This window comes from Triticum urartu, chromosome 2 (genome assembly GCF_003073215.2).
Source record: "Triticum urartu cultivar G1812 chromosome 2, Tu2.1, whole genome shotgun sequence".
Classification (NCBI taxonomy): domain Eukaryota; kingdom Viridiplantae; phylum Streptophyta; class Magnoliopsida; order Poales; family Poaceae; genus Triticum; species Triticum urartu.
The window spans coordinates 246,263,756-246,286,463 of NC_053023.1; positions in this window are offsets into that span (position 1 = coordinate 246,263,756).

The window sequence follows — 22,708 nt, forward strand, 5'->3', positions numbered from 1 at the left end:
ATGCTTATAGTCAAAATAAAGCTTTTACTAAATATATCGTTGATGCTTTGATCCAATCTTATGAAGAAAAACTTGAGTTGGAAGTTTCTATCCCTAGAAAACTTTATGATGAGTGGGAACCTACAATAAAAATTAATATTAAAGATCATGAGTGTTATGCTTTGTGTGATTTGGGTGCTAGTGTCTCCACGATTCCAAAAACTTTGTGCGATTTGCTAGGTTTCCGTGATTTTGATGATTGTTCTTTAAACTTGCATCTTGCGGATTCCACCATTAAGAAACCTATGGTAAGAATTAATGATGTTCTTATTGTTGCAAATAGGAATTATGTGCCCGTACATTTCATTGTTCTTGATATAGATTGCAATCCTTCATGTCATATTATTCTTGGTAGACCTTTCCTTAGAACGATTGGTGCAATTATTGATATGAAGGAAGGGAATATTAAATTCCAATTTCCATTAAGGAAAGGCACGGAACACTTCCCTAGAAAGAAAGTGAAATTAACATATGATTCTATTATGAGAGCCACTTATGGATTGCCTACCAAAGATGGCAATACCTAGATATATCATTGCTTTTATGCCTAGCTAGGGGCGTTAAACGATAGCGCTTGTTGGGAGGCAACCCAATTTTATTTTTCTTCCTTTCTTCTTGATCCTGTTTAGTAATAAATAATTTATCTAGACACTGTTTTGTTTGTGTTTTTTGTGTTTAATTAGTGTTTTTGCCAAGTAGAACCGTTGGGAAGACTTGGGGAAAGTCTTTTTGATGTTGTTGTAAAAAACAGAAACTTTAGTGCTCACGAGAATTGCTGCCATTCTTATTTGAAAAGTACTATTTAGTTAATTCTTTTTGCAGATGATTAATAGATAAATTACTCACGTACAGAAATTTATTTTAGAATTTTTGGGGTTCCAGAAGTTTGCGTTAGCTACAGATTACTACAGACTGTTCTGTTTTTGACAGATTCTGTTTTTTGTGTGTTGTTTGCTTATTTTGATGAATCTATGGCTAGTAAAAGAGTTTATAAACAATAGAGATGTTGGAATACAGTAGGTTGAACACCAATATAAATCAACAATGAGTTCATTACAGTACCTTGAAGTGGTGTTTTGTTTTTCTTTCGCTAACGGAGCTCACGAGATTTTGTATTTTCAGTTTTGTGTTGTGAAGTTTTCAAGTTTTGGGTAAAGATTTGATGGATTATGGAACAAGGAGTGGCAAGAGCATAAGATTGGGGATGCCCATGGCACCCCATGGTAAAATTCAAGAACACCAAAAAGCCTAAGATTGGGGATGCCCCGGAAGGCATCCCCTCTTTCGTCTTCGTCTATCGGTAACTTTACTTGGAGCTATATTTTTATTCACCACATGATATGTGTTTTGCTTGGAGCGGCTTGTATGATTTGAGTCTTTGCTTTTTAGTTTGCCACAATCATCCTTTCTGTACACACCCTTTGAGAGAGACTCACATGATTTGAAATTTATTACAATACTCTATGTGCTTCACTTATATCTTTTGAGCCATATAGTTTTTTCTCTAGTGCTTCACTTATATATTTTAGAGCATGGCGGTGGTTTTATTTTATAGAAATAATTGATCTCGCATGCGTCACTTATATTCTTTTGAGAGTCCTTTAGAACAACATGGAAATTTTCTTTTAGGAATAATATAAAAACTTTCATAGAAGTGCATTGAGTACTATGAGAAGTTTGATACTTGATAATTTTTTTGAGATATGGAGATGGTGATATTAGAGTCATGCTAGTTGAGTAGTTGTGAATTTGAGAAATAGGTGTGTTGAAGTTTGTGATTCCCCTAGCATGCACGTATGGTGAACCTTTATGTGATGAAGTCGGAGCATGATTTATTTATTGATTGTCTTCCTTATGAGTGGCGGTCGGGGACGAGCGATGGTCTTTTCCTACCAATCTATCCCCCTAGGAGCATGCGCGTAATACTTTGTTGAGATAACTAATAGATTTTTGAAATAAGTATGTGAGTTCTTTATGACTAATGTTGAGTCCATGGATTATACGCACTCTCACCCTTCCACCATTGCTAGCCTCTCTAGTATCGCGCAACTTTCGCCGGTACCATAAACCCACCACTTACCTTCCTCAAAACAGCCACCATACCTACCTATTATGGCATTTCCATAGCCATTCCGAGATATATTGCCATGCAACTTTCCACCATTCCGTTATTATGACATGCTTCATCATTGTCATATTGCTTGCATGATCATGTAGTTGACATCGTATTTGTGGCAAAGCCACCATTCATAATTCTTCATACATGTCACTCATGCATCATTGGATATCCCGGTACACCGCCGAAGGCATTCACATAGATTCATATTTTGATCTAAGTATTGAGTTGTAATTCTTGAGTTGTAAGTAAATTAAAGTGTGATGATCATCATTATTAGATCATTGTCCCAGTGAGATGATGGAGACTATGATTCCCCCACAAGTCGGGATGAGACTCCGGACAAAAAATAAAAAAAATAAAAGAGGCCAAAAAGAAAAAAAGAAAGAAGGACCAAATAAAAAAGAGAGAAAAATAGAGAAGGGACAATTTTACTATCCTTTTTCCACACTTGTGCTTCAAAGGAGCACCATGATCTTCGTGATAGAGAGTCTCCTATGTTATCACTTTTATATACTAGTGGGAATTTTACGTTATAGAACTTGGCTTGTATATTCCAATGATGGGCTTCCTCAAAATTGCCCTAGGTATTCATGAGCAAGCAAGTTGGATGCACACCCACTTAGTTCTTTTGTTGAGCTTTCATACACTTATAGCTCTAGTGCATCCGTTGCATGGCAATCCCTACTCACTCACGTTGATATCTATTGATGGGCATCTCCATAGCCCGTTGATAAGCCTAGTTGATGTGAGACTATCTTCTCCTTTTTTTCTTCTCCACAACCACAATTCTATTCCACATATAGTGCTATATCCATGGCTCACGCTCATATATTGTGTGAAGATTGAAAAAGTTTGAGAACATCAAAAGTATGAAATAATTGCTTGGCTTGTCATCGGGGTTGTGCATGATTTAAATATTTTGTGTGGTGAAGATAGAGCATAGCCAGACTATATGATTTTGTAGGGATAACTTTCTTTGGCCATGTTATTTTGAGAAGACATGATTTCTTAGTTAGTATACTTGAAGTATTATTATTTTTATGTCAATATTAAACTTTTATCTTGAATCTTTCAGATCTGAACATTCATGCCACAATAAAGAAAAATTACATTGAGAAATATGTTAGAAAGCATTCCACATCAAAAATTCTTTTTTATCATTTACCTACTCGAGGACGAGCAGCAATTAAGCTTGGGGATGCTTGATACGTCTCCAACGTATCTATAATTTTTCATTTCCTCCATGCCATTATATTATCTCTTCTGGATGTTAGTGGGCTAAATTTACACTTTTATATCATTTTTGGGACTAACCTATTAACCAGAGGCCCAGCCCAAATTGTTGTTTTTTGCCTATTTCAGTGTTTCGCAGAAAAGGAATATCAAACGAAGTCCAAATGGAATGAAACCTTCAGGAACGTGATTTTCTCTAGGAGACTTGGAGTGGGCGTCAAGAAACAATCAAGGAGGCCACAAGGCAGGGGGCGCGCCTACCCCCCTGGGCACGCCCTCCAGCCTCGTGGGCCCCTCGTTGCTCCACCGACCTACTTCTTCCACCTATATATATAAGTCCATGTATGTCGCAAACATCCAGGAGCACTACGAAAACCTAATACCACCGCCGCAACCTTATGTACCCGAGAGATCCCATCTTGGGGCCTTTTCCGGAGCTCCGCCGGAAAGGGCATTGATCACGGAGGGCCTCTACATCAAATCCATGGCCTCTCTGGTGATGTGTGAGTAATTTACTTCAGACCTTCAGGTCCATAGCTAGTAGCTAGATGGCTTCTTCTCTCTCTTTGGATCTTAATACAAAGTTCTCCTCGATTCTCTTGGAGATCTATTCGATGTAATCTTCTTTTGCGGTGTGTTTGTCGAGATCCGATGAATTGTGGGTTTATGATCTAGATTATCTATGAACAATATTTGATTCTTCTCTGAATTCTTTTATGTACGATTGGTTGATCTTTGCAAGTCTCTTTGAATTATCAGTTTGGTTTGGCCTACTAGATTGATCTTTCTTGCAATGGGAGAAGTGCTTAGCTTTGGGTTCAATCTTACGGTGCTCGATCCCAGTGACAGTAGGGGAAATGACACGTATTGTATTGTTGCCATCAAGGATAAAAAGATGGGGCTTATATCATATTGCATGAGTTTATCCCACTACATCATGTCATCTTGCTTAAGGCGTTACTCTGTTCTTATGAACTTAATACTCTAGATGCATGCTGGATAGCGGTCGATGTGTGGAGTAACAGTAGTAGATGCAGAATCGTTTCGGTCTACTTGTTGCGGACATGATGCATATATACATGATCATGCCTAGATATTCTCATAATTATTCACTTTTCTATCAATTGTTCGACAGTAATTTGTTTACCCACCATAATACTTATGCTATCTTGAGAGAAGCCACTAGTGAAACCTATGTCCCCCAGGTCTATTTTCCATCATACAAGTTTCCAATCTATTTTATTTTGCAATCTTTACTTTCAATATATATCATAAAAATACCAAAAATATTTATCTTATTATTATTATCTCTATCAGATCTCACTCTTGCAAGTGACCGTGAAGGGATTGACAACCCCTTTAACGCGTTGGTTGTGAGGTTCTTATTTGTTTGTGTAGGTACGAGGTGACTCGCGCATGGTCTCCTACTGGATTGATACCATGGTTCTCAAAAATTGAGGGAAATACTGACGTTGCTTTAATTCATTACCCTTTCCTATTCAAGGGAAAACCAACGCGGTGCTCAAGAGGTAACAGCCAACCACGTCGGATGGAGTACTCATCTCACCAAGCCTGCCTCTTCCAACTTCCTGGTCTCCTCTGTAATGAAATCCTGTTGCTCCAAAGCTTGTTTCCTGACCTTCTGCTTGACGGGTCGCGTGTGAGGACAGACAGCAAGATGGTGCTCAATCACCTCCCTAGGAACACTGGGGATGTCAGATGCTTTCCATAAAAAGAAGTCGACATTCGCCCGCAGGAAGGTGACGAGCGCGCTTTCCTATTTGCTGTCTAGGGTGGAGCTTATGGTGAAAGCCCCTCCCGTGCCATCCTCCTCGACGGACACCCTCTTGGTCTCTAGTGCCGCAGCTCTGGATTGCTTGCTCTTGCCGGTGGAGCTCTCTGGCACATCCTCGACAGTAGCACAACACTCCGAAGAGGTGCGCTTGCCGGAGAGGGTGCGAGATGTCTTGCCGGTCTTCTTCCCTGCCGGGGCTCCGGTGGCAGGAGAGAGTGCCTTGGTGGCAGTCGCTGCAACTGCTTCCCGGTAGAGTTTGTTGGCACAGATCAGTGCATCCTTCTTGTTGGAGGGGACTGTGATGATGGTCATCGGCCCCGGCATCTTCAGCGTGTTGTAGACATAATGCGACGCCGCCATGATCTTGGCTAGTGTCGGGCAGCCGAGGATCCCGTTGTAGGGCAAGGGGATCTCGGCTACATCGGAACAATCCTCTTTGTCCTGTAGTTTAACTCGCCTCCAAACGTCACGGGCAGCGTGACCTTACCCTTTGGCTGACTCCTCCCCGGTTTGACCCCTTCAAACGTTCCCGTCTCTTGGAGGTCTCCATCAGGAATCTGTAGCCTTTTGATCATGACGGGTGAGATCAATTTCAGACTGGCCCCGCCGTCAACTAGCATCTTCGTCACCTTGAGGTTGCGTATTGTTGGTGAGACCAACAACGGCAAACACCTGACCGCAGTTGTGCGATCAGGGTGGTCCTCGGCGTCGAAAATGATAGGCGTGCTGGACCATTTCAGTGGCCTATGAGCATCGAGCGATGGTTCCATTGCTGTGATCTCACGCGCCCACTGCTTGAGCTGGCAGTGAGAAGTGTGCAGCGAGACGCCACCATCGACACACATGGCCTCCGTAGCCTTCTGGAACTTGTGCTCGCCGGACTCATCACCTTCGTCATGATCATCATCTCCTTGCTTCTTGTCGCGGCACCGAGCGGGCCTCTCTTGCTGGTTATCCTTTCCGCAGCAGCCTCCTTGGCCACCATGCTTCTTGCCAGACCCCTCGGCATCATCCTGGCCCTTCTCCTTGTCCCGCCTCTCATACTCAGCTTTTTCCTTCTCAGCAAGCAGCTCGACTTGCCGGCACTTTTGGAGGTCGTGGCCCTTTGTGCGGTGGATCTTGCAATATTGCTTGTCGGAGCCTCCCGGCTTGTCGGCAGCTGCCAAGGACTGGCAAGCGGCACACCTGGCAATTTCCTTGCTGGGGTCGTCTGCCTTGGCCTTCCTGGCAGCGCCGGTGTCCTCGGATCCCTCGACGGCAAGCACGGTCTTGCCCTTGTGCTTCCTGTTGCAGCTCCGGCCCTTCTTCGTCGGGTTGGCCGTGTCTTTGTCTGTGGAGTCGGTTTCCGCGCCGGCGTCCTCGCCGGGGTACTTCCTCCCCTCTTCAGCTCGAGCGCACCTATCGGCCAGAACATAAAGTTCGGCCACATCTTTGACCTTGTTCATCACCAGCTCTTGACGCATCTTGTGGTTGCACACATTCTGGTGGAATGCGCTCATCACGGCGGCGGGATGAACATCTGGGATGTTGTATTGCACCCGGCTAAACCTCTGTATGAACTTGCGCAAGGTTTCACCTTCTTCTAGGGGATAATATGCAAATCGCTCGGTTGGCCATGAGCTTGGTGGCCTCCGGTAAAGGCGCTAGTGAACTCATGGCACAAGTCCGACCAAGAAGAAATGGAATCCGCCGGCAAGTGCATCCACCATGACATGACGTTGGGTTTGATTGCCAATGGGATGTAATTGGAAAGCACCTTGTCGTCGCGGGCTCCAGCAGATTGCATCACGATGATGTAGATGATGAGGAACTCCGACGGGTGGGTCTTGCCATTGTACTCTGACGATGGTGGTTCGAGCATCTTCACGGGTTTGCTCCCAAAGAACTTGGCGCTCATCGCGGTGGGTCCGTGGGTCAGACGACGGTATGGAAATGTTATCACAAGCGTCGTTACGATGGATCGACACCCGCGGTTGTCGGCGTCCTGGGAACGGGGGTGCCCAGACTTGCCTGCCTGTGGCCCACAGCGTGGCTAGGCTGGCAGGTCTGTACGGCCCATCTTAGTCAACAAGGCATTCAAGACCCTCGCGAGGCAGACGACGCAAGACCTCCTTAGGAGCGGCCTTGCCAGGCAGGTTCGAGAGGGGCGGAGAGATCAAGGAATGGCAAACCTCGCGAGGTCCTCGTGACGTGAACCATGACGATCGAGACCAGGCGGGTGCCAGCGCACACAGTGTCCTTGTTTCCTCTTTGGTGCCAAGGGGGCAAGCTCAGGCATGGAGTACCGAGGCATCAGGCAAAGGTTTCCATATTGGTGCAACAAGACCAAGACCATAAGGACGTCAGGACAGAGGTCACCATGGAGCCCAAGACGGCGTCACCACCAGAGCCTTTGGCTGGCGAAGACGACCTTTTGTCAGGATAACTTGTACTAGCTATCCACTTTCGAATTGGCCATTGTTGGTTCCCTTCCCGCTCAATATTTGGGGAGAGGACCAGGGCCTGTACAAGTAGAACTAGACATCACAGTAAGGGGGGGAGAAAACGAAAGAGAGGACAAAGGGATAAGAGACAAGTGAGGATCGACCTCATCACAAGTTGACAAAGCACAAGAACGCCTCAACCTCAGGAGGTTGTTCTTCCCCTTGTAACTGTTCTTCATTAGCCCAAGAGGCAATCGACCACCACCACACTGGAGTAGGGTATTACACCGCAACGGTGACCCGAACCAGTATAAATCATATGTCCTTCTGTGTTGTGAGTTCGTTGAGTTCATATACGAGATCTGAAAGAGCTAGGGCGTGGATCGATAGGGCGAAAACCTTCACGCGCACCCAAGTTTTCGAACCTCAAGGATTTGCCGGAACCCATGATTCGACATTTGGCGCGCCAGGTAGGGGTGCGTCGTAGCTTCTCTTTTGTCGATCTGCGCTCCGACGACACCGCGCTCTGCCCGCATGGCAGGAACCCTGCCGTCGACTCTGACAGCCAGTGTGGACGACGGGGCCAGGGGGCTCCAAGCCCTGGCCCCCTCCCTGCGGCGGGTGCAGTGGCCTTCCAAGTTCAAGCCGGAGATACCGCCGCGCTACGACGGCGTGGCGGACCCGTCAGCTTTCCTGCTGGCGTACGAGGAGGCCGTCATCGAAGCCGGGGGAGACGACAAGGTCATGGCCAACTGGCTTCCCATAGCCCTCGCCGGCGAGCCGCGCGCCTGGCTGCTGAACCTTCCCGGATCCACAGTGGCGTCTTGGGAGGAGCTCCGCGTCCTCTTCACTGAGTGCTACGCTGCACCGGCGCACCACGCGATCGCGACCCTGCTAGGCGGCTCGCAAGCGCTGCCCTCAGAGCGCCACATCAAGCCGTTCCTCCGCCAGATCGACGCGGCTTCCACACGCTTGGGGGCTCCGCCGGGCTGGGCCGCGCCCGAGGCCGACCTCACCTTTAGCTCATAAGACCACCCTGTCACCACCACCGGCTCGGGCATGCTTCCGATGCTCTGCACGCCCACCATCTGCAACATGGCCATCGCCAAGAACCTCATCGACGGCGACGCAGGCCTCAACTTGCTCTCCATGGAGGCCTTCAGCCTGCTTCATGTGCCGCTCGAACGACTCAGCCCCAGCTTGTGGCCCAACTTCAAGGGCTCGCTTGCTCTTGGCACTCGAGACTCAAGAGGGATGTTGGACCAAGGAATTCAAGGAATACCTAATGCAAGGGGCGCTACTAGAGAAGGAGGAGGACGCAGAGTGCGTAGCCCAGCAAGCCACGGCGTACTGCATCTAGGACGGTGAGTTGTACAGGAAGCGACCAAATGATGTTTCGTTGCATTGCATTTCCAGGGACCAAGGGAAGGAGTTGCTGATTGACATACACGGCGGGGACTACGGACATCACTCATCGTCACGGACTCTTGTCGCCAAGGTGTTCCGCAGTGGATTCTACTGGCCCACGATGCTCAATGAAGCAGCTGAGCTGGTGAGGTCCTGCGAAGCTTTCCAGTTCCACGCCAAGCAGATCCATTAGCCTGCTCAGGGCCTCCAGACTATACCGTGCACATGGCCGTTCGCGGTCTGGGGGCTGGATATCTTGGGCCCATTCCCTCGAGCGCCAGGGGGCTACCGCTACCTCTACGTCGCAATTGACAAGTTCACCAAGTGGGCGGAAGTGGAAGCCGTCTGCACCATCCCAGTCGGTTCCACGGTTAAATTCATCAAGGGCCTCGTGAGCCGTTTCGGGGTCCCCAACCGCATCTTCACCGACAACGGCTCGCAGTTCACCAGTAACCTCTTCAAAACATACTGTGTTAACCTTGGAACGCAGATCTGCTATGCTTCGGTGGCGCACCCCAGGAGCAATGGCCAGCCTGAACGCGCCAGCGCAGAGGTCCTTAGAGGCCTCAAGACTAGGACCTTCAAGAAGAAGCTCAAGCCCTGTGGCAGGGGCTGGCACGACGAGCTCCAGTCCGTGCTGTGGTCCATCCGCACCACTGCCATGAAGCCGACGGGCGAGACCCCATTCTTCCTTGTCTACAGAGCCGAAGCGGTCCTTCCTCACGGGGTCAAGCATCGGTCCGCACGGGTCCTGGCATTTGATGAAACGCAGCAGGACGCCACGTGCGGGGTGGACCTCATACTGGGGGAGGAACGACGCCGGGAAGCAGCATTGAGGGCGGCAAGGTACCAGCAGGCGCTACGATGGTACGACTGCCACAACAACCTCTCCAGGACGCTTGAGGTAGGCGACCTCGTCCTGAGGCGGGTCCTCTCCAGGGAAGGGTTGCACAAGCTCTCACCCATGTGGGAGGGCCCATTTAGGGTCGTCCATGTCTCCAAGCCTGGCGCCGCGGAGATGCAGGATGGGGTGCCCGTCTAGAACGCCTGGAACATCCAGCACCTCCAGAAATTCTACCCATGAAGCAAGGCCCAGTGCCTATGAAGCAAGGCACAGTGCCTGTGAAGAAGGCCCGGTGCCTGTGAAGAATCGCTGCCCGTGACACTCTCACGTAATAATGAGTGGGGCTGTACACGCCCTCGAGTCTCCGGAGAGCCACCCTCGGGCCTCAGGGGCTCCCTCCAATGCCTTGTGGCAACACTTAGCTCCGCACTGGTGAGGAGACGTCGAAGACTAGACTAGGTGCCAGACGCGCCTTTTCATTTGCTTTCCGTAGTTGGCTCGCCTTCTCTTAATAGAAGTTCGCTTCTGGTTCCCCTTGTTGATTTGGTTTCTTCGCCTTTTGCCGCCTTTTCTGAATTTAGTTCGTTTGTGCTCTCTCTCGCATAGCTCGCGAAGGGACTAGGCCAGTGCCTTCATGAGGGTTTTTTCATCCTGAGTTGGTCCTTCTCACTGACTTCGGTCTGCCTTCTCGTGAGGCACCCTTGTTCGAGCCCGCCACTGACACATCTCTCCAAATCCATGCCCCCCGGGCACGGTGATATGAAGCGCTGGGTCAAGGCTTGGGTGAACGATAAGTCTCCTAGCGAGCTTCCTAACAAGTTTTTTGCAGTTCTTGAGAAACCACTAAGCCAAGACGGGTACGAGGAGACAAGTGCCTCGCGAAGAAGAGGCTGCCGCGAATGCGCCAAGATAAGATTTCTCCGCACAAAATAACAACACAACATAGAAATAACAGGCATAGCGTAATAACTGAGGAATCACAGTTCGATACATGCCCCTCCGGGTCCATACTGGTTTCATTTTGATGCAGGAAAGAAAAGAGGAACAAAGCAAAAGCGACATTGCAAAGAACCACGGGGCAGGCCTCCAGCGACGTCCCGAGCTCAGCCGGATCCCTCCTCGCGCTTCACGGAGGCGCGGCGACGAGACGACCCGCTACCACCTTCGAAGCGGGCACAGCGGCTAGTCGTAGCCGCCATTGCTGGAGCTTTCACCAAGAGAAGAGCCACCGTAGCTAGACGAGGCGCGGCCGGTGGGCTTACCCTCGTCGCGGCCATCGCCAAGACCGAGCACCTCCTCGCCATCGTTCGTCTCGGGGCAGCACCCGGCGCGGCGACCATCTTCCCCAAACGCCCTCACATAGAGGGTCGCATCACTGTCATACTTGAAGTGGAGTGCACCACTTGCCCAGGCCGCGCGCGCGGGTGAATGTCTGCCAGCCACGAGCCAGAGCTATGTTGCCCACGGCGGAGACTTCAACCGCGACCCAGGAGGTCCTACTGCAGCAACCGTCCGCCTACAGCCAGAGCCCGCCTGGACCGGGGGCCGGTAGCTCATTGATGAAGAAGCGCGGAAGCTGGAGCCAGTTGCCGGCCGGATCCACTAACCAGACAATGAACTCCGGCATCACCTCTGCCGAGTGGAAGCGTGGCCGGGGAGGCCGTGCGACCACGGCACGTCTCCCCTCATCGACCGGGCTACCACGACTGGATCGACCCCCGCCACGCGCAGCGGCACCACCCCGAGAGCAGGGGCAACAGCGGGAGTCGAGGTGTGCTTGCGGGGGCGACCACGTCCCCGTTTAGGCGCCGAAGAGCCGGGCCCTTCGTGAGGGGCCCTTCCTTTCTCCGCGGCGGAGAACCTCTTCGATGGTGCCATTCGAGTCGGTGGCGGAGCAGAGGAAGAAGAAGCGAGCGGAATGGGAAGAGATGGGCAACGGGGGCTCTGGCCCCCTCCCCATTGATAGTAGGAGAAGGCCAACCAGCATCCCCACGATCAAAGGTAATGATGGCTTCCCTTGCATGTCGCAGGGACTTGTCAAGTCGGGAAATTGCCGAGGCAGCATGGGGAAGCGGAGACGCCCACGTCCAATCAATCGCCACGCGTCAACCGAGGTCGCAGGCTTTGGGGGCCCGTGGCGCTCCGCTCTTGACCCTTTGGCTTCGCCTCGAAGCCAATCCCAAGCACGCCTTCGGCCTGGGGGCTACTGTCGGCATCCTGGGAACGGGGGTCCCCAGACTTGCCTGCCTGCGGCCTACGGCGTGGCTATGCTTGCAGGTCTGTACGGCCCATCTTCGTGAACAAGGCATTCAAGACCCTCGCGAGGGGCCAAGCCTCGCGAGGCGCACGACGCAAGACCTCCTCAAGAGCGGCCTCACCAGGCAGGCTCGCGAGGGGCAGAGAGATCAAGGCAATGCAAACCTCGCGAGGTCCTCATGACGTGAGGCATGACGATCGAGACCAGGCGGGCGCGAGCGTGCACAGTGTCCTTGTTTCCTCTTTGGTTCCAAGGGGGCAAGCGCAGGCGCAGAGTACCGAGGCATCAGGCAAAGGTTTCCATATTGGTGCAATGAGACCAAGACCAGAAGGACGTCATGACGGAGGTCTCCATGGAGCCCAAGACGGCGTCACCACCAGAGCCTTTGGCAGGCGAAGACCACCTTTTGTCAGGATAACTTGTACTACATGTCCCCTTTTGAATCAGTTGTTGTTGGCTCCCTTCCCGCTCAATATTTGGGGAGAGGACGAGGGCCTGTATAAGTAGAACTAGCCACCACAGTAAGGGGGGAGAAAATGAAAGAGAGGACAAAGGGATGAGAGACAAGTGAGGATCGACCTCATCACAAGTCCACCAAGCACAAGAACACCTCAACCTCAGAAGGTTGTTCTTCCCCTTGTAACTGTTCTTCATTAGCCCAAGAGGCAATCAACCACCACCACACTGGAGTAGTGTATTACACCACAACGGTGGCTCGAACCAGTATAAATCCTGTGTCCTTCTGTGTTGTGAGTTCGTTGAGTTCATCTACGAGATCTAAAAGGGCTATGGCATGGATCGATAGGGAGAAAACCTTCACGTGCACCCTAGTGTTCGAACCTCAAGGGTTTGCCGGAACCCATGATCCGACAACGGTGGCTGGCGTGGAGGAGGGGGAGTGCACCGTGCCCGCAGCACCCCCGATCCTTCCACCACTAGCATGTGGCTGCTCGACGGAGCGCCGGCCTGAGGGCCCCGCCGGTCGTGGCTCATCTTTGTTGGAAACACCGACGAGGCTTCTGATGGTGGCTCTCCACTCGTCGAGCTTTTCAGCAACAGGAGGAAAGTCGAGGAGGAACTGCGCGCGAGCCAAAGGTTCTGCTGGCGTGGGTGGTGGCGAAAGCTGCATGGACCGTGACGCGCTCCGACTTCTAACCATGTTAGAAGGAGCTCTATCATGGCCTGCCGGCTGTACATCGTTTTTGCCAGCGCCTCGGCGCGCGTGCTGGCATTCTACGTCATGCGAATGGTGCATAGGACTCTTCTCACGATAGTGCCCGGTGTCACCAGCATGGTGACGCTGGTCGTCGTGCACAACCTGGGAAGAGCGCGTCGGGGGCACCTGTGTAGGCGCCTCGGAAGTCGCCGCACCGCCCGTGGGTGGCACGACGCCGCCCCTGGATGGCCCCGCGCCGCCTATGGGGGGCCTGGCTCCGTCTTTGGATTTGGTGTCGTGTGGCCCATCGTCTCGCGCACGAACGACGCCGCTCGCCGGGCTTAGGCTGCCAGAGCGATGTGGGTATTCGCGAGCCGCGCCTCGGCTTCCATCCGCGACCGCCCCACCACTCGCCCGTACTGGTACGGGCTGTTCGGCCCCTGACGAACCGATCGCTGTGGTCGTCTTCTTCTTGGGAGCCATGGCGATGAAGAACTGCTGAACTAACTGCTAGACCGGATTTTCACAAGTGCGCACCCCTTACCCGGCGCGCCAGAGATGTCGGTGGGAAACGACACCTATGGGGTCACTGGGATCCTTTTTACAGTAGGCGGGCGCAGGGTCGTGTAAAGAGCGGGTTTGGCAGTCAGCACGCAAATCGTTTACCCAGGTTCGGGCCGCAGAGACGCGTAAAACCCTAGTCCTACTTTGATGTATATTTGGGTGTTCTTGTGTTCTTGGACTAGCTGCAATGTCTGTCTAGTCCAAAAGATCTGAATCCCCCTCCCGTACGCCTCGGGCCTCCTTTTATAGACAAAAGGGGTCACCACAGTGGCACACAGGAGGTGGAAAGGTCTACAGGGGCTGAGTCTATCCCCTGGCATCGTCGGACAAACGCATTTAATGCACTGCCGACGTGCCCCTCTTGCTTTATTGGGGACGGCAAAGAAGCTCATCCCAGCTGTCGTCGCCTCGCCTGGCTCCGACGCATGTCCAAGCTGACGAGGCATTGTAGCACCATGTTGGCTGGCTTCTAGGCTGGCACGGTGGTGGAGCTTTCATGAAGATATGCATGCCACCACGCAGGTGCTTGCTGAGTTGGTGTGGAGGCGTGTGGTGGCCGCGCGCTGCCACGCAGATGCCTGCTCAGCTGGTCGAGCTAGCAGCTGCGTGGGAGTGGCGGCGGAGTCATGGCAGGCGTGGGCCTGGCGGTGGCCCCGTAGGTGTCTTTGGGAAGGGCCTTGCCGGGGGACCGGCAAGGGTCTTGCCACGGCACCGCGGTCGTCCTCGGCAAGGTTCTTGCCTGGGGGGTCTCGTGGATTTCCGTGGCAAGAATCTCGCCAAGAATCATTGTCTTCTGGTTCTCGTCTGTTCTTGTGTATTTAGGATCCTTACAAAGATCTGCATGCCAACACGGAGGTGCCTCCCGATCCTTGGTTCCAATGTTGTTGATGGTGTTGGCACCCCTTGAGCTCAAGGGTGGTGTGCTCTACTGGCGTCAGACAAATTACCCCGGCAAGGATCTTGCCAGGGCTGCGGAAACCGCCCCGGCAAAGGTCTTGCCAGGGGAGTCCACCTCGTCCTCTTGCTCTCTTTGCGTCCCTGGTCTTGGCGTTGCTCTGGCTGTCTTGCGCTCCGACATCCCTCCCCTGCCCTGCTCAGTGTGGTCGTGGGCGCGGCTCTGACAGCCGGCGCACAAGTAAAGGGGTGCAAAAAGGAGAGCCCCTATTGGTAGGAAAAGACCATCGCTCATCCCCGACCACCACTCATAAGGAAGACAATCAAAAAAATATCTCATGCTCCAACTTTGTTACATAACGGTTCACCATATGTGCATGCTACGTGACTTACAAACCTTAACACAAGTATTTCTGAAATTCACAATTACTCACTAGCATGAGTCTAATATCACCATCTTCATATCTCAAAACAATCATAAGGAAACAAACTTCTCATAGTATTCAATGCGCTTTATATGGAAGTTTTTAATATATCTCTCTTGGATGCCCATCATATTAGGACTAAATTAATAGCCTTGGAAAATTACCATGCTGTTTGACACTCTCAAAATAATATAAGTGAAGCATAAGAGTTCATCAATTTCTTCAACATAAAACTACTGTCGTGCTCTAAAATGATATAAGTGAAGCACTAGAGCAAATGACAAACTTCTCCAAAAGATATAAGTGAAGATCAATGAGTAGTTGAATAATTATGTAACTATGTGAAGACTCTCTAACATTTAAGAATTTCAGATCTTGGGATATTATTCAAATAGCAAGCAAATCCTCATAAAATAGAAAGATGCTCCAAGCAAAACACATATCGTGTGGTGAATAAAAATATAGCTCCAAGTAAGGATACCGATGAACGAAGACCAAAGAGGGGATGCCATCCGGGGCATCCCCAAGCTTAGGCTCTTGGTTGTCCTTGAATATTACCTTGGAGTGCCTTGGGCATCGCCAAGCTTAGTCTCTTTCCACTCTTATTCCGTAGTCCATCAAAACTTTACCCAAAACTTGAAAACTTGACAACACAAAACTTAACAGAAAACTCTTAAGCTCCATTGGTAAAATAAAGCAAATCACCACTTAGGTACTGTCAAGACAAGATTCATAATTTTTCTCACATGATTCCTACTGTACCCTAACATTTCTACAATTATATTAAGGAATATAAGCCATAGAAACTAGAAAACAATCAAACTATGCATCGAAAACAGAATCTGTCAAAAACAGAACATTCTGTAGTAATCTATAACTATCGAATAATTCTGTAACTCCAAAATTCTGAGAAATTAGGAAACCTGACCAATTTTTTTATTAATTTTCCGCAAAAAGAAATCTGTATTTTATCACGTTTATGGTGAAAACGAGATTTGTTTTCCTGAGCGCAGAAGTTTCTATTTTTCAGCAAGATCAAATTAACTATCACCATAGAGCATCCCAAAGGTCTTACTTGGCACTTTATTGAAACAAAGGCAATAAAACATGATTACTACAGTAGTTTAATCATGTGAACACACAAAAGTAGTAGGTATAAAGGTTGGGTTGTCTCCCAACAAGCGCTTTCTTTAATGCCTTTTTAGCTAGGCATGATAATTTCATGAAGCATATGACTACCACATTTAAGTCTAACCCACTTTCTATGCATAGGGATTTTTTGAGCAAACAACTTATGGGAGCAAGAATCAATTAGAATAGGAAGGTAAAACAAGCATAACTTCTAGATTTTCAACGCATAGAGGGGAAACTTGATATTATTGCAATAAGTAAAAGCATATATTACTCTCTCATAATAATTTCCAGTAGCATCATGAATGAATTGAATAATATAACCATCACATAAACCATTATTTTCATGATGCACAAGCATAGTAATTTTATTACTCAACACATAAGGAAATTTATTCTCATTAATAGTAGTGGGACAAAACTCAACAAAATAACTACCATGTAAGGCATAATCCAATTGAAAATTAAAATCATGATGACAAGTTGCTTGTTTATCATTATTCTTTATAGAATACATGTCATCACAATAATCATCATAGATAGGTGGCATGCTTTCATCATAATAAATTTGCTCATCAAAACTTCGACGACAAAAAATATCATATTCATCAAACATAGCATCCCCAAGCTTGTAGCTTTGCATATCATTAACATCATGGATATTCAAAGAATTCATACTAACAACATTGCAATCATGCTCATCATTCAAAGATTTAGTGCCAAACATTTTAATGCATTCTTCCTCTAACACTTTGGCACAATTATCGGAATCCTTATTTTCACGAAAGACATTAAAAAGATGAAGCATACGAGGCAACCTCAATTCCATTATTTTGTAATTTTCTTTTATAGACTAAACTAGTGATAAAACAAGAAACTAAAAGATTAGATTGCAAGATCTAAAGATATACCTTCAAGCGCTAACCTCCCTAGCAACGGCGCCAGAAAAGAGCTCGATGTCTACTATGCAACTTTATCCTTGTAGACGTTATTGGGCCTCCAAGTACAGAGTTTTGTAGGACAGCATCAAATTTCCCTCAAGTGGATGGCCTAAGGGTTATCAATCTGTACGAGGCGTAGGATGAAGATGGTCTCTCTCAAACAACCCTGCAACCAAATAACAAAGAGTCTCTTTTGTCCCCAACACACCCAATACATTGGTAAATTGTATAGGTCCACTAGTTCGGCGAAGTGATGGTGATACAAGTGCAATACGGATGGTACATATAGTTTTTTGTAATCTGAAAATATAAAAATAGCAAGGTTACTAGTAGTAAAAGTGAGCGAAAATGGTATTGCAATGCTTGGAAACAAGGCCTAGGGTACGAACTTTCACTAGTGCATGTTCTCTCAATAATGATAACATAATTAGATCATATAGCAATCCCTTAACATGCAACAAAGAGTCACTCCAAAGTCACTAATAGCGGAGAATAAACGAAGAGATTATTGTAGGGTACGGAACCACATCAAAAATATTCTTTCTGGTCGGTCTATTGGGCAATTCCTATAAGTGTCACAAACAACCCTAGAGTTCGTACCAAAATAACACCTTAACACACACACATCAACCAAAAACCCTAATGTCACCTAGATACTCTAATGTCACCACAAGTATCTGCGTGTTTGATTATATGATATGCATCACACAATCTCAAATTCATCAATTCAAACCAACATAAAGAACTTCAAAGAGTGCCCCAAAGTGTCTACCGAAGAGTCAAACGAAAACATGTGCCAACCCCTATGCACAAGTCCAGAAGATCACATAACCCGCAAGTTGATCACCAAAGCATACATCAAGTAGATCACGTGAATATCCCATTGTCTCCACAGATAAGCACATGCAAGACACACTAGTATAAAATAGGGCTTTGGTTCGCACAGGGCAAGCCCATTAGTCCCAGTTCAGTCACGAACCGGGACCCATGGGGGCATTCGTCCCGTTTCTTTAGCCCAAGGGGCCGTCCGGGGCCTCATGGGCATTGGTCCCGGTTCTAGGCACGAACTGGGACCAAAGGGCCTCGCTCCTGGCCCACAAACATTGGTCCCGGTTCTTGGCTCGAACCGGGACACAAGGTTGGGCTTTAGTCTTGGTTCTAGCCACAAACTGGGTCAAATGAGTTGCCTATATACACCCCGTCGCCGCAGCAAAGCACTCCATAGTGCTCTTTTTTATGGCCGTCGAGGAGAGGGCATTTGGGTGCTCTAGCTCACCTCCTACGCACATGAGGTGTTTGATGAAATGCCCGAGCCACGCTAGTTAAGCTTTCTCCTCTCGAAGCTCGACCTTTAAGCTTCATTTTCCCCGAGATTTGTCTAGGTTTAGCGGTCTGTCCCGTCCCCGTCTTCACCACCGTCGATCGCCCACGCAGATCTCGTCACATGTACCACCATGGTGAGCCTCTTGTTCTTATCTTCTTCACAAAGAAAAAAATTCTTACTTTAGATAGATACATTTATTATTGCTTGTTATTATATAGTGCGATGGTTTTGGTATCCGCCCCCGTCGGCCCTCGTCCTAGCTATGATTCGGATGTGGTATATATTATCTTTTAGAACTATTTGGTTCAATTATTGTTTATGACAATTATGCCCATCAAGTTGACATAAATTTTATTTATGTAGGAGGTAGTTGAACCGGAAATTCCAACCGACCCTATTGTTGAGAGGTTAAATTTAGTTGAATAAGAAAACAATTACTTGAAGGAAAATATAAAAAAAATTGAGGAGGAGAAGATGATATTGGAGTTGCATGTTGTGGATGTCGTCGATGATCACAAGATCAAGATGGATGCAATGCGATTGAAGATTAGAAAGATCAGAAAATATGCCATTCATACCGAGGCTTGGTATCATTATGCCATTGGATCATTTTTACCTTGGTTGTGATTATGATCGCATTTGTTGTTGCATTGAAAGGTTTTACATAGTTTAAATATATGGTTTAACTAGATGCTCTGGAGAGCTATATGTTGCTCAATGAGAACTATGTATGTACTTTGTTTTTAGTGTGATGATGAACTTCTATTAATTTGGTCACTTATCTATTCATGAGAGCTATATGTACTAAATTGGTGATGTGACTTTGAAAGGTGCAGTTTGAACACAGAAAAACTATGGAGTTCAAACAAGTTAAAAAATGAAATCCCATTGTAACAGACGAGCTTCCGTATGAAACCGTCATACTTCGAAAGAGATTGTCCATTTTGTACACGAAGTGCATCCAGTCTTTGCCGTAACCCTCTCTACTTTCTTGCACATGCTATGCCGGTGAAATGATGATACCATGCCAACTTTCAACCTTTTCAGAGTTCATTTGAAATGCTTTTGAATTTCAGGGTCTTATAGCTCAAAATAATCAGTAAATGCATGAAAAATAACAAATGAAGTCAGAAAGGGTTGAAAATTGATGATGTGGCTTTGAATAGTGCATTTTGAACACAGAAAAAGTCTGGAGTTCAAATAAGTTCAAAAAAAATGAAATCCCTTTGTGACAGACGAGTTTCCGTATGAAACCCTCATACTTCGAAAGAGATTGTATGTTTTGTACACGAAGTGCATCCAGTTTTTGCCGTAGCCCTCTCTACTTTCTTGCACATGTTATGTGGGTTAAATGATGATGCCATGCCAACTTTCAACCTTTTCATAGTTCGTTTGAAATGATTTTCAATTTCAGGGTCTTATAGCTCAAAATAATCAATAAATGCATGAAAAAACCAAATGAAGTCAGAAAGGGTTGAAAATTGATAGTGTGGATTTGAATGGAGCATTTTGAACACAGAAAAACTATGGAGTTCAAACAAGTTCATAAACCTCATACTTCGAAAGAGATTGCCCATTTTGTACACGAAGTGCATCTAGTTTTTTCCGTAACCCTCTCTACTTTCTTGCACATGCTACGTGGGAGAAATTATGATACCATGCCAACTTTCAACCTTTTCAGAGTTCATTTGAAATTCTTTTCAATTTCAGGGTCTTATAGCTCAAAATAATCAGTAAATGCATGAAAAATAACAAATGAAGTCAGAAAGGGTTGAAAATTGATGATGTGGCTTTGAATGGTGCATTTTGAACACAGAAAAACTTTGGAGTTCAAATAAGTTCAAAAAATGAAATCCCTTTGTAGCATACGAGTGTCCGTATGAAACCCTCAAACTTCAAAAGAGATTGTCCGTTTTGTACATGAAGTGCATCCAGTTTTTGTCGTAACCCTCTCTACTTTCTTGCACATGCTATGTGGATGAAATGATGATACCATGCAAAAAGAAAATTAACTAAAAAACTTTTATAAAACTCTAATAGCAAAAGGAATGAACTAAAAATCTTTTAAAAATGTCTAATATTTTTTAAACTAAAATTATATAAAATTCATGCCACTGAAATTATCAAAGTATTTTCTGTTCAAAACATGAAAAGCAGAAAGAAACAAAATAAACGATAATAAAGAAGTAGAAACAAAATGAAATAAGATAAAAATTAATAAAATAAATAAGTAGAAAAAAATAAAAAAAATAAACTTTAATAAATTAAATAAGTAGAAACAAAATAAAAAAAATTACAATTTAATACAATAAATAAGTAGAAACAAAATAAAATAAAATAAAAAAAACTTTTATAAAATAAAGAAGTAGAAACAAAATAAACTTTATAAAAGTAAAATAAATAAACTTTAATAAAATAAATAAAAATAGCAATAATAAGTTTTTTGTTGTAAGTAGAAATAAAATAAAATAAATAAAGCAACAAAAAATTAAAATAGTGCCAACTACTAGGCCACCACGGCCTGAATATGAATAGAAACTCTACCATGGGCCAGAAATCAGGCCCGCAGAAGGCCTAGTAGGCCCATCAGGCATAGCAGTGACAATTAGGCCCGTAAGCCTGCAATTAAGAGGAGCTCGAGAGGGGTGCGGCAGTGGGGCTTATAAACCACTCCGCGCCCCTCTTAATTAGCGAGGTGGGACTAAAGTTTTGGCCACGGGGAGCACGAGGCCTTTGGTCCCGGTTGGTGCCACCAACCGGGACCAAAGTCCTCCGCTTCCCGCCCTTTGGGCTGCAGAAAAGAGAACTTTGGTCCTGGTTTGTGGCACAAACCGGGACCAAAGGGGGGTATTGGTCCCGGTTGGTGCTACGAACTAGGATGAAAGGTGTGACAATATAAGCCCATAGTTAGAAAAATTTGCCCAACTGCTCCCATTCTTCCCCGACGCCACCAGGCCACTCCTCTCGTCATTGTCACCGACACCGCACCCTGCCCCGATGCCGCCTGATGCCGTCCGCTGCCGCCCGCCACCCGTCCTCCGCCCCGACGCCACCTGACGCCGCCCCGACGCCGCCCGACGCCACCGCCGCCGACGCCCTCGACGCCAACTGCCCCGACGCCGGCCGCCGTGCCCTGCCACCCCCTGTGAGCACACCTGCCACTCCATGTGCCCTTGCGTGCGCCTGCTCAGACGCCGTGCTGCTCCTCGCGCACCTGCGCCCCTGCCCTGCCCCGCCGGCGCCGCCATGCCCTGCCCTGCCCGGCTGGCCCCTAGAGCTTTCCTTTAGTTTTTTTATATATATGTGCTATTTGTTTAGATGTTTTCAGATGTTTTTACTTGTTCATAAAATAAATTTAAATGTCAAAAATGTTTTTTTATGTTCATATATAGAAAGTTTTTATAAAAATGTATATATGTACATATGTTATTTGTGTATATATGTTCATATATGTAAAAATTAGATTTAGAAAAGTTTTATCTATATATGTTCTCTGATTTAGTACATTAATTTTAGGTTAGTTTCATTTTTAGAAAAGTTTTATATATTTAGGAAGAAGGAAGAGAAGGAAAGAAGGAAGAACAAGAAAAAGTTCTATATATGCAAAAGTTACATTTTTAGAAAAGTTTAATATATCTAGCTAGGAACGGAACGAAGAAGAAAAAGAATGAGAGGAAAAAGTAAAATAAGAAGAGGAAGAAAGGAGAAGAAGAGGAGAGGAAGAAGAGGAGAAATAAATAAGAGGAGGAAAAAAAAAGAAAAAGAAGAGGAGAGGAAGAAAGGAATAGAGGAGAAGAAGAGAAAATACAATATTTTCTATTTTCTCTTCTTCTCCTCTTTTTTTTCTTCTTTTTTTCTTCGTTGTTGATATACCCTGTCCCGATAACTTTGTTTAGTTTTAGGATTATTTTAGTTTATGTTTAGTTTAGGAAGAAGGAAAAGAAAAAGGAGAAGAAGAGGAGAGGAAGAAGAGGAGAAATAAATAAGAAGAGGAAACAAGGAAAAAAAGAAGAGAAGAAGAAACGAATAGAGGAGAAGAAGAAAAAATAGAATATTTTTCTATTTTCTCTTCTTCTCCTCTATTCCTTTCTTCTTCTCCTGTTTTTTTCTTCGATCGTCTCCTCTATTCCTATCTTCTTCTCCTCTTTTTATTTCT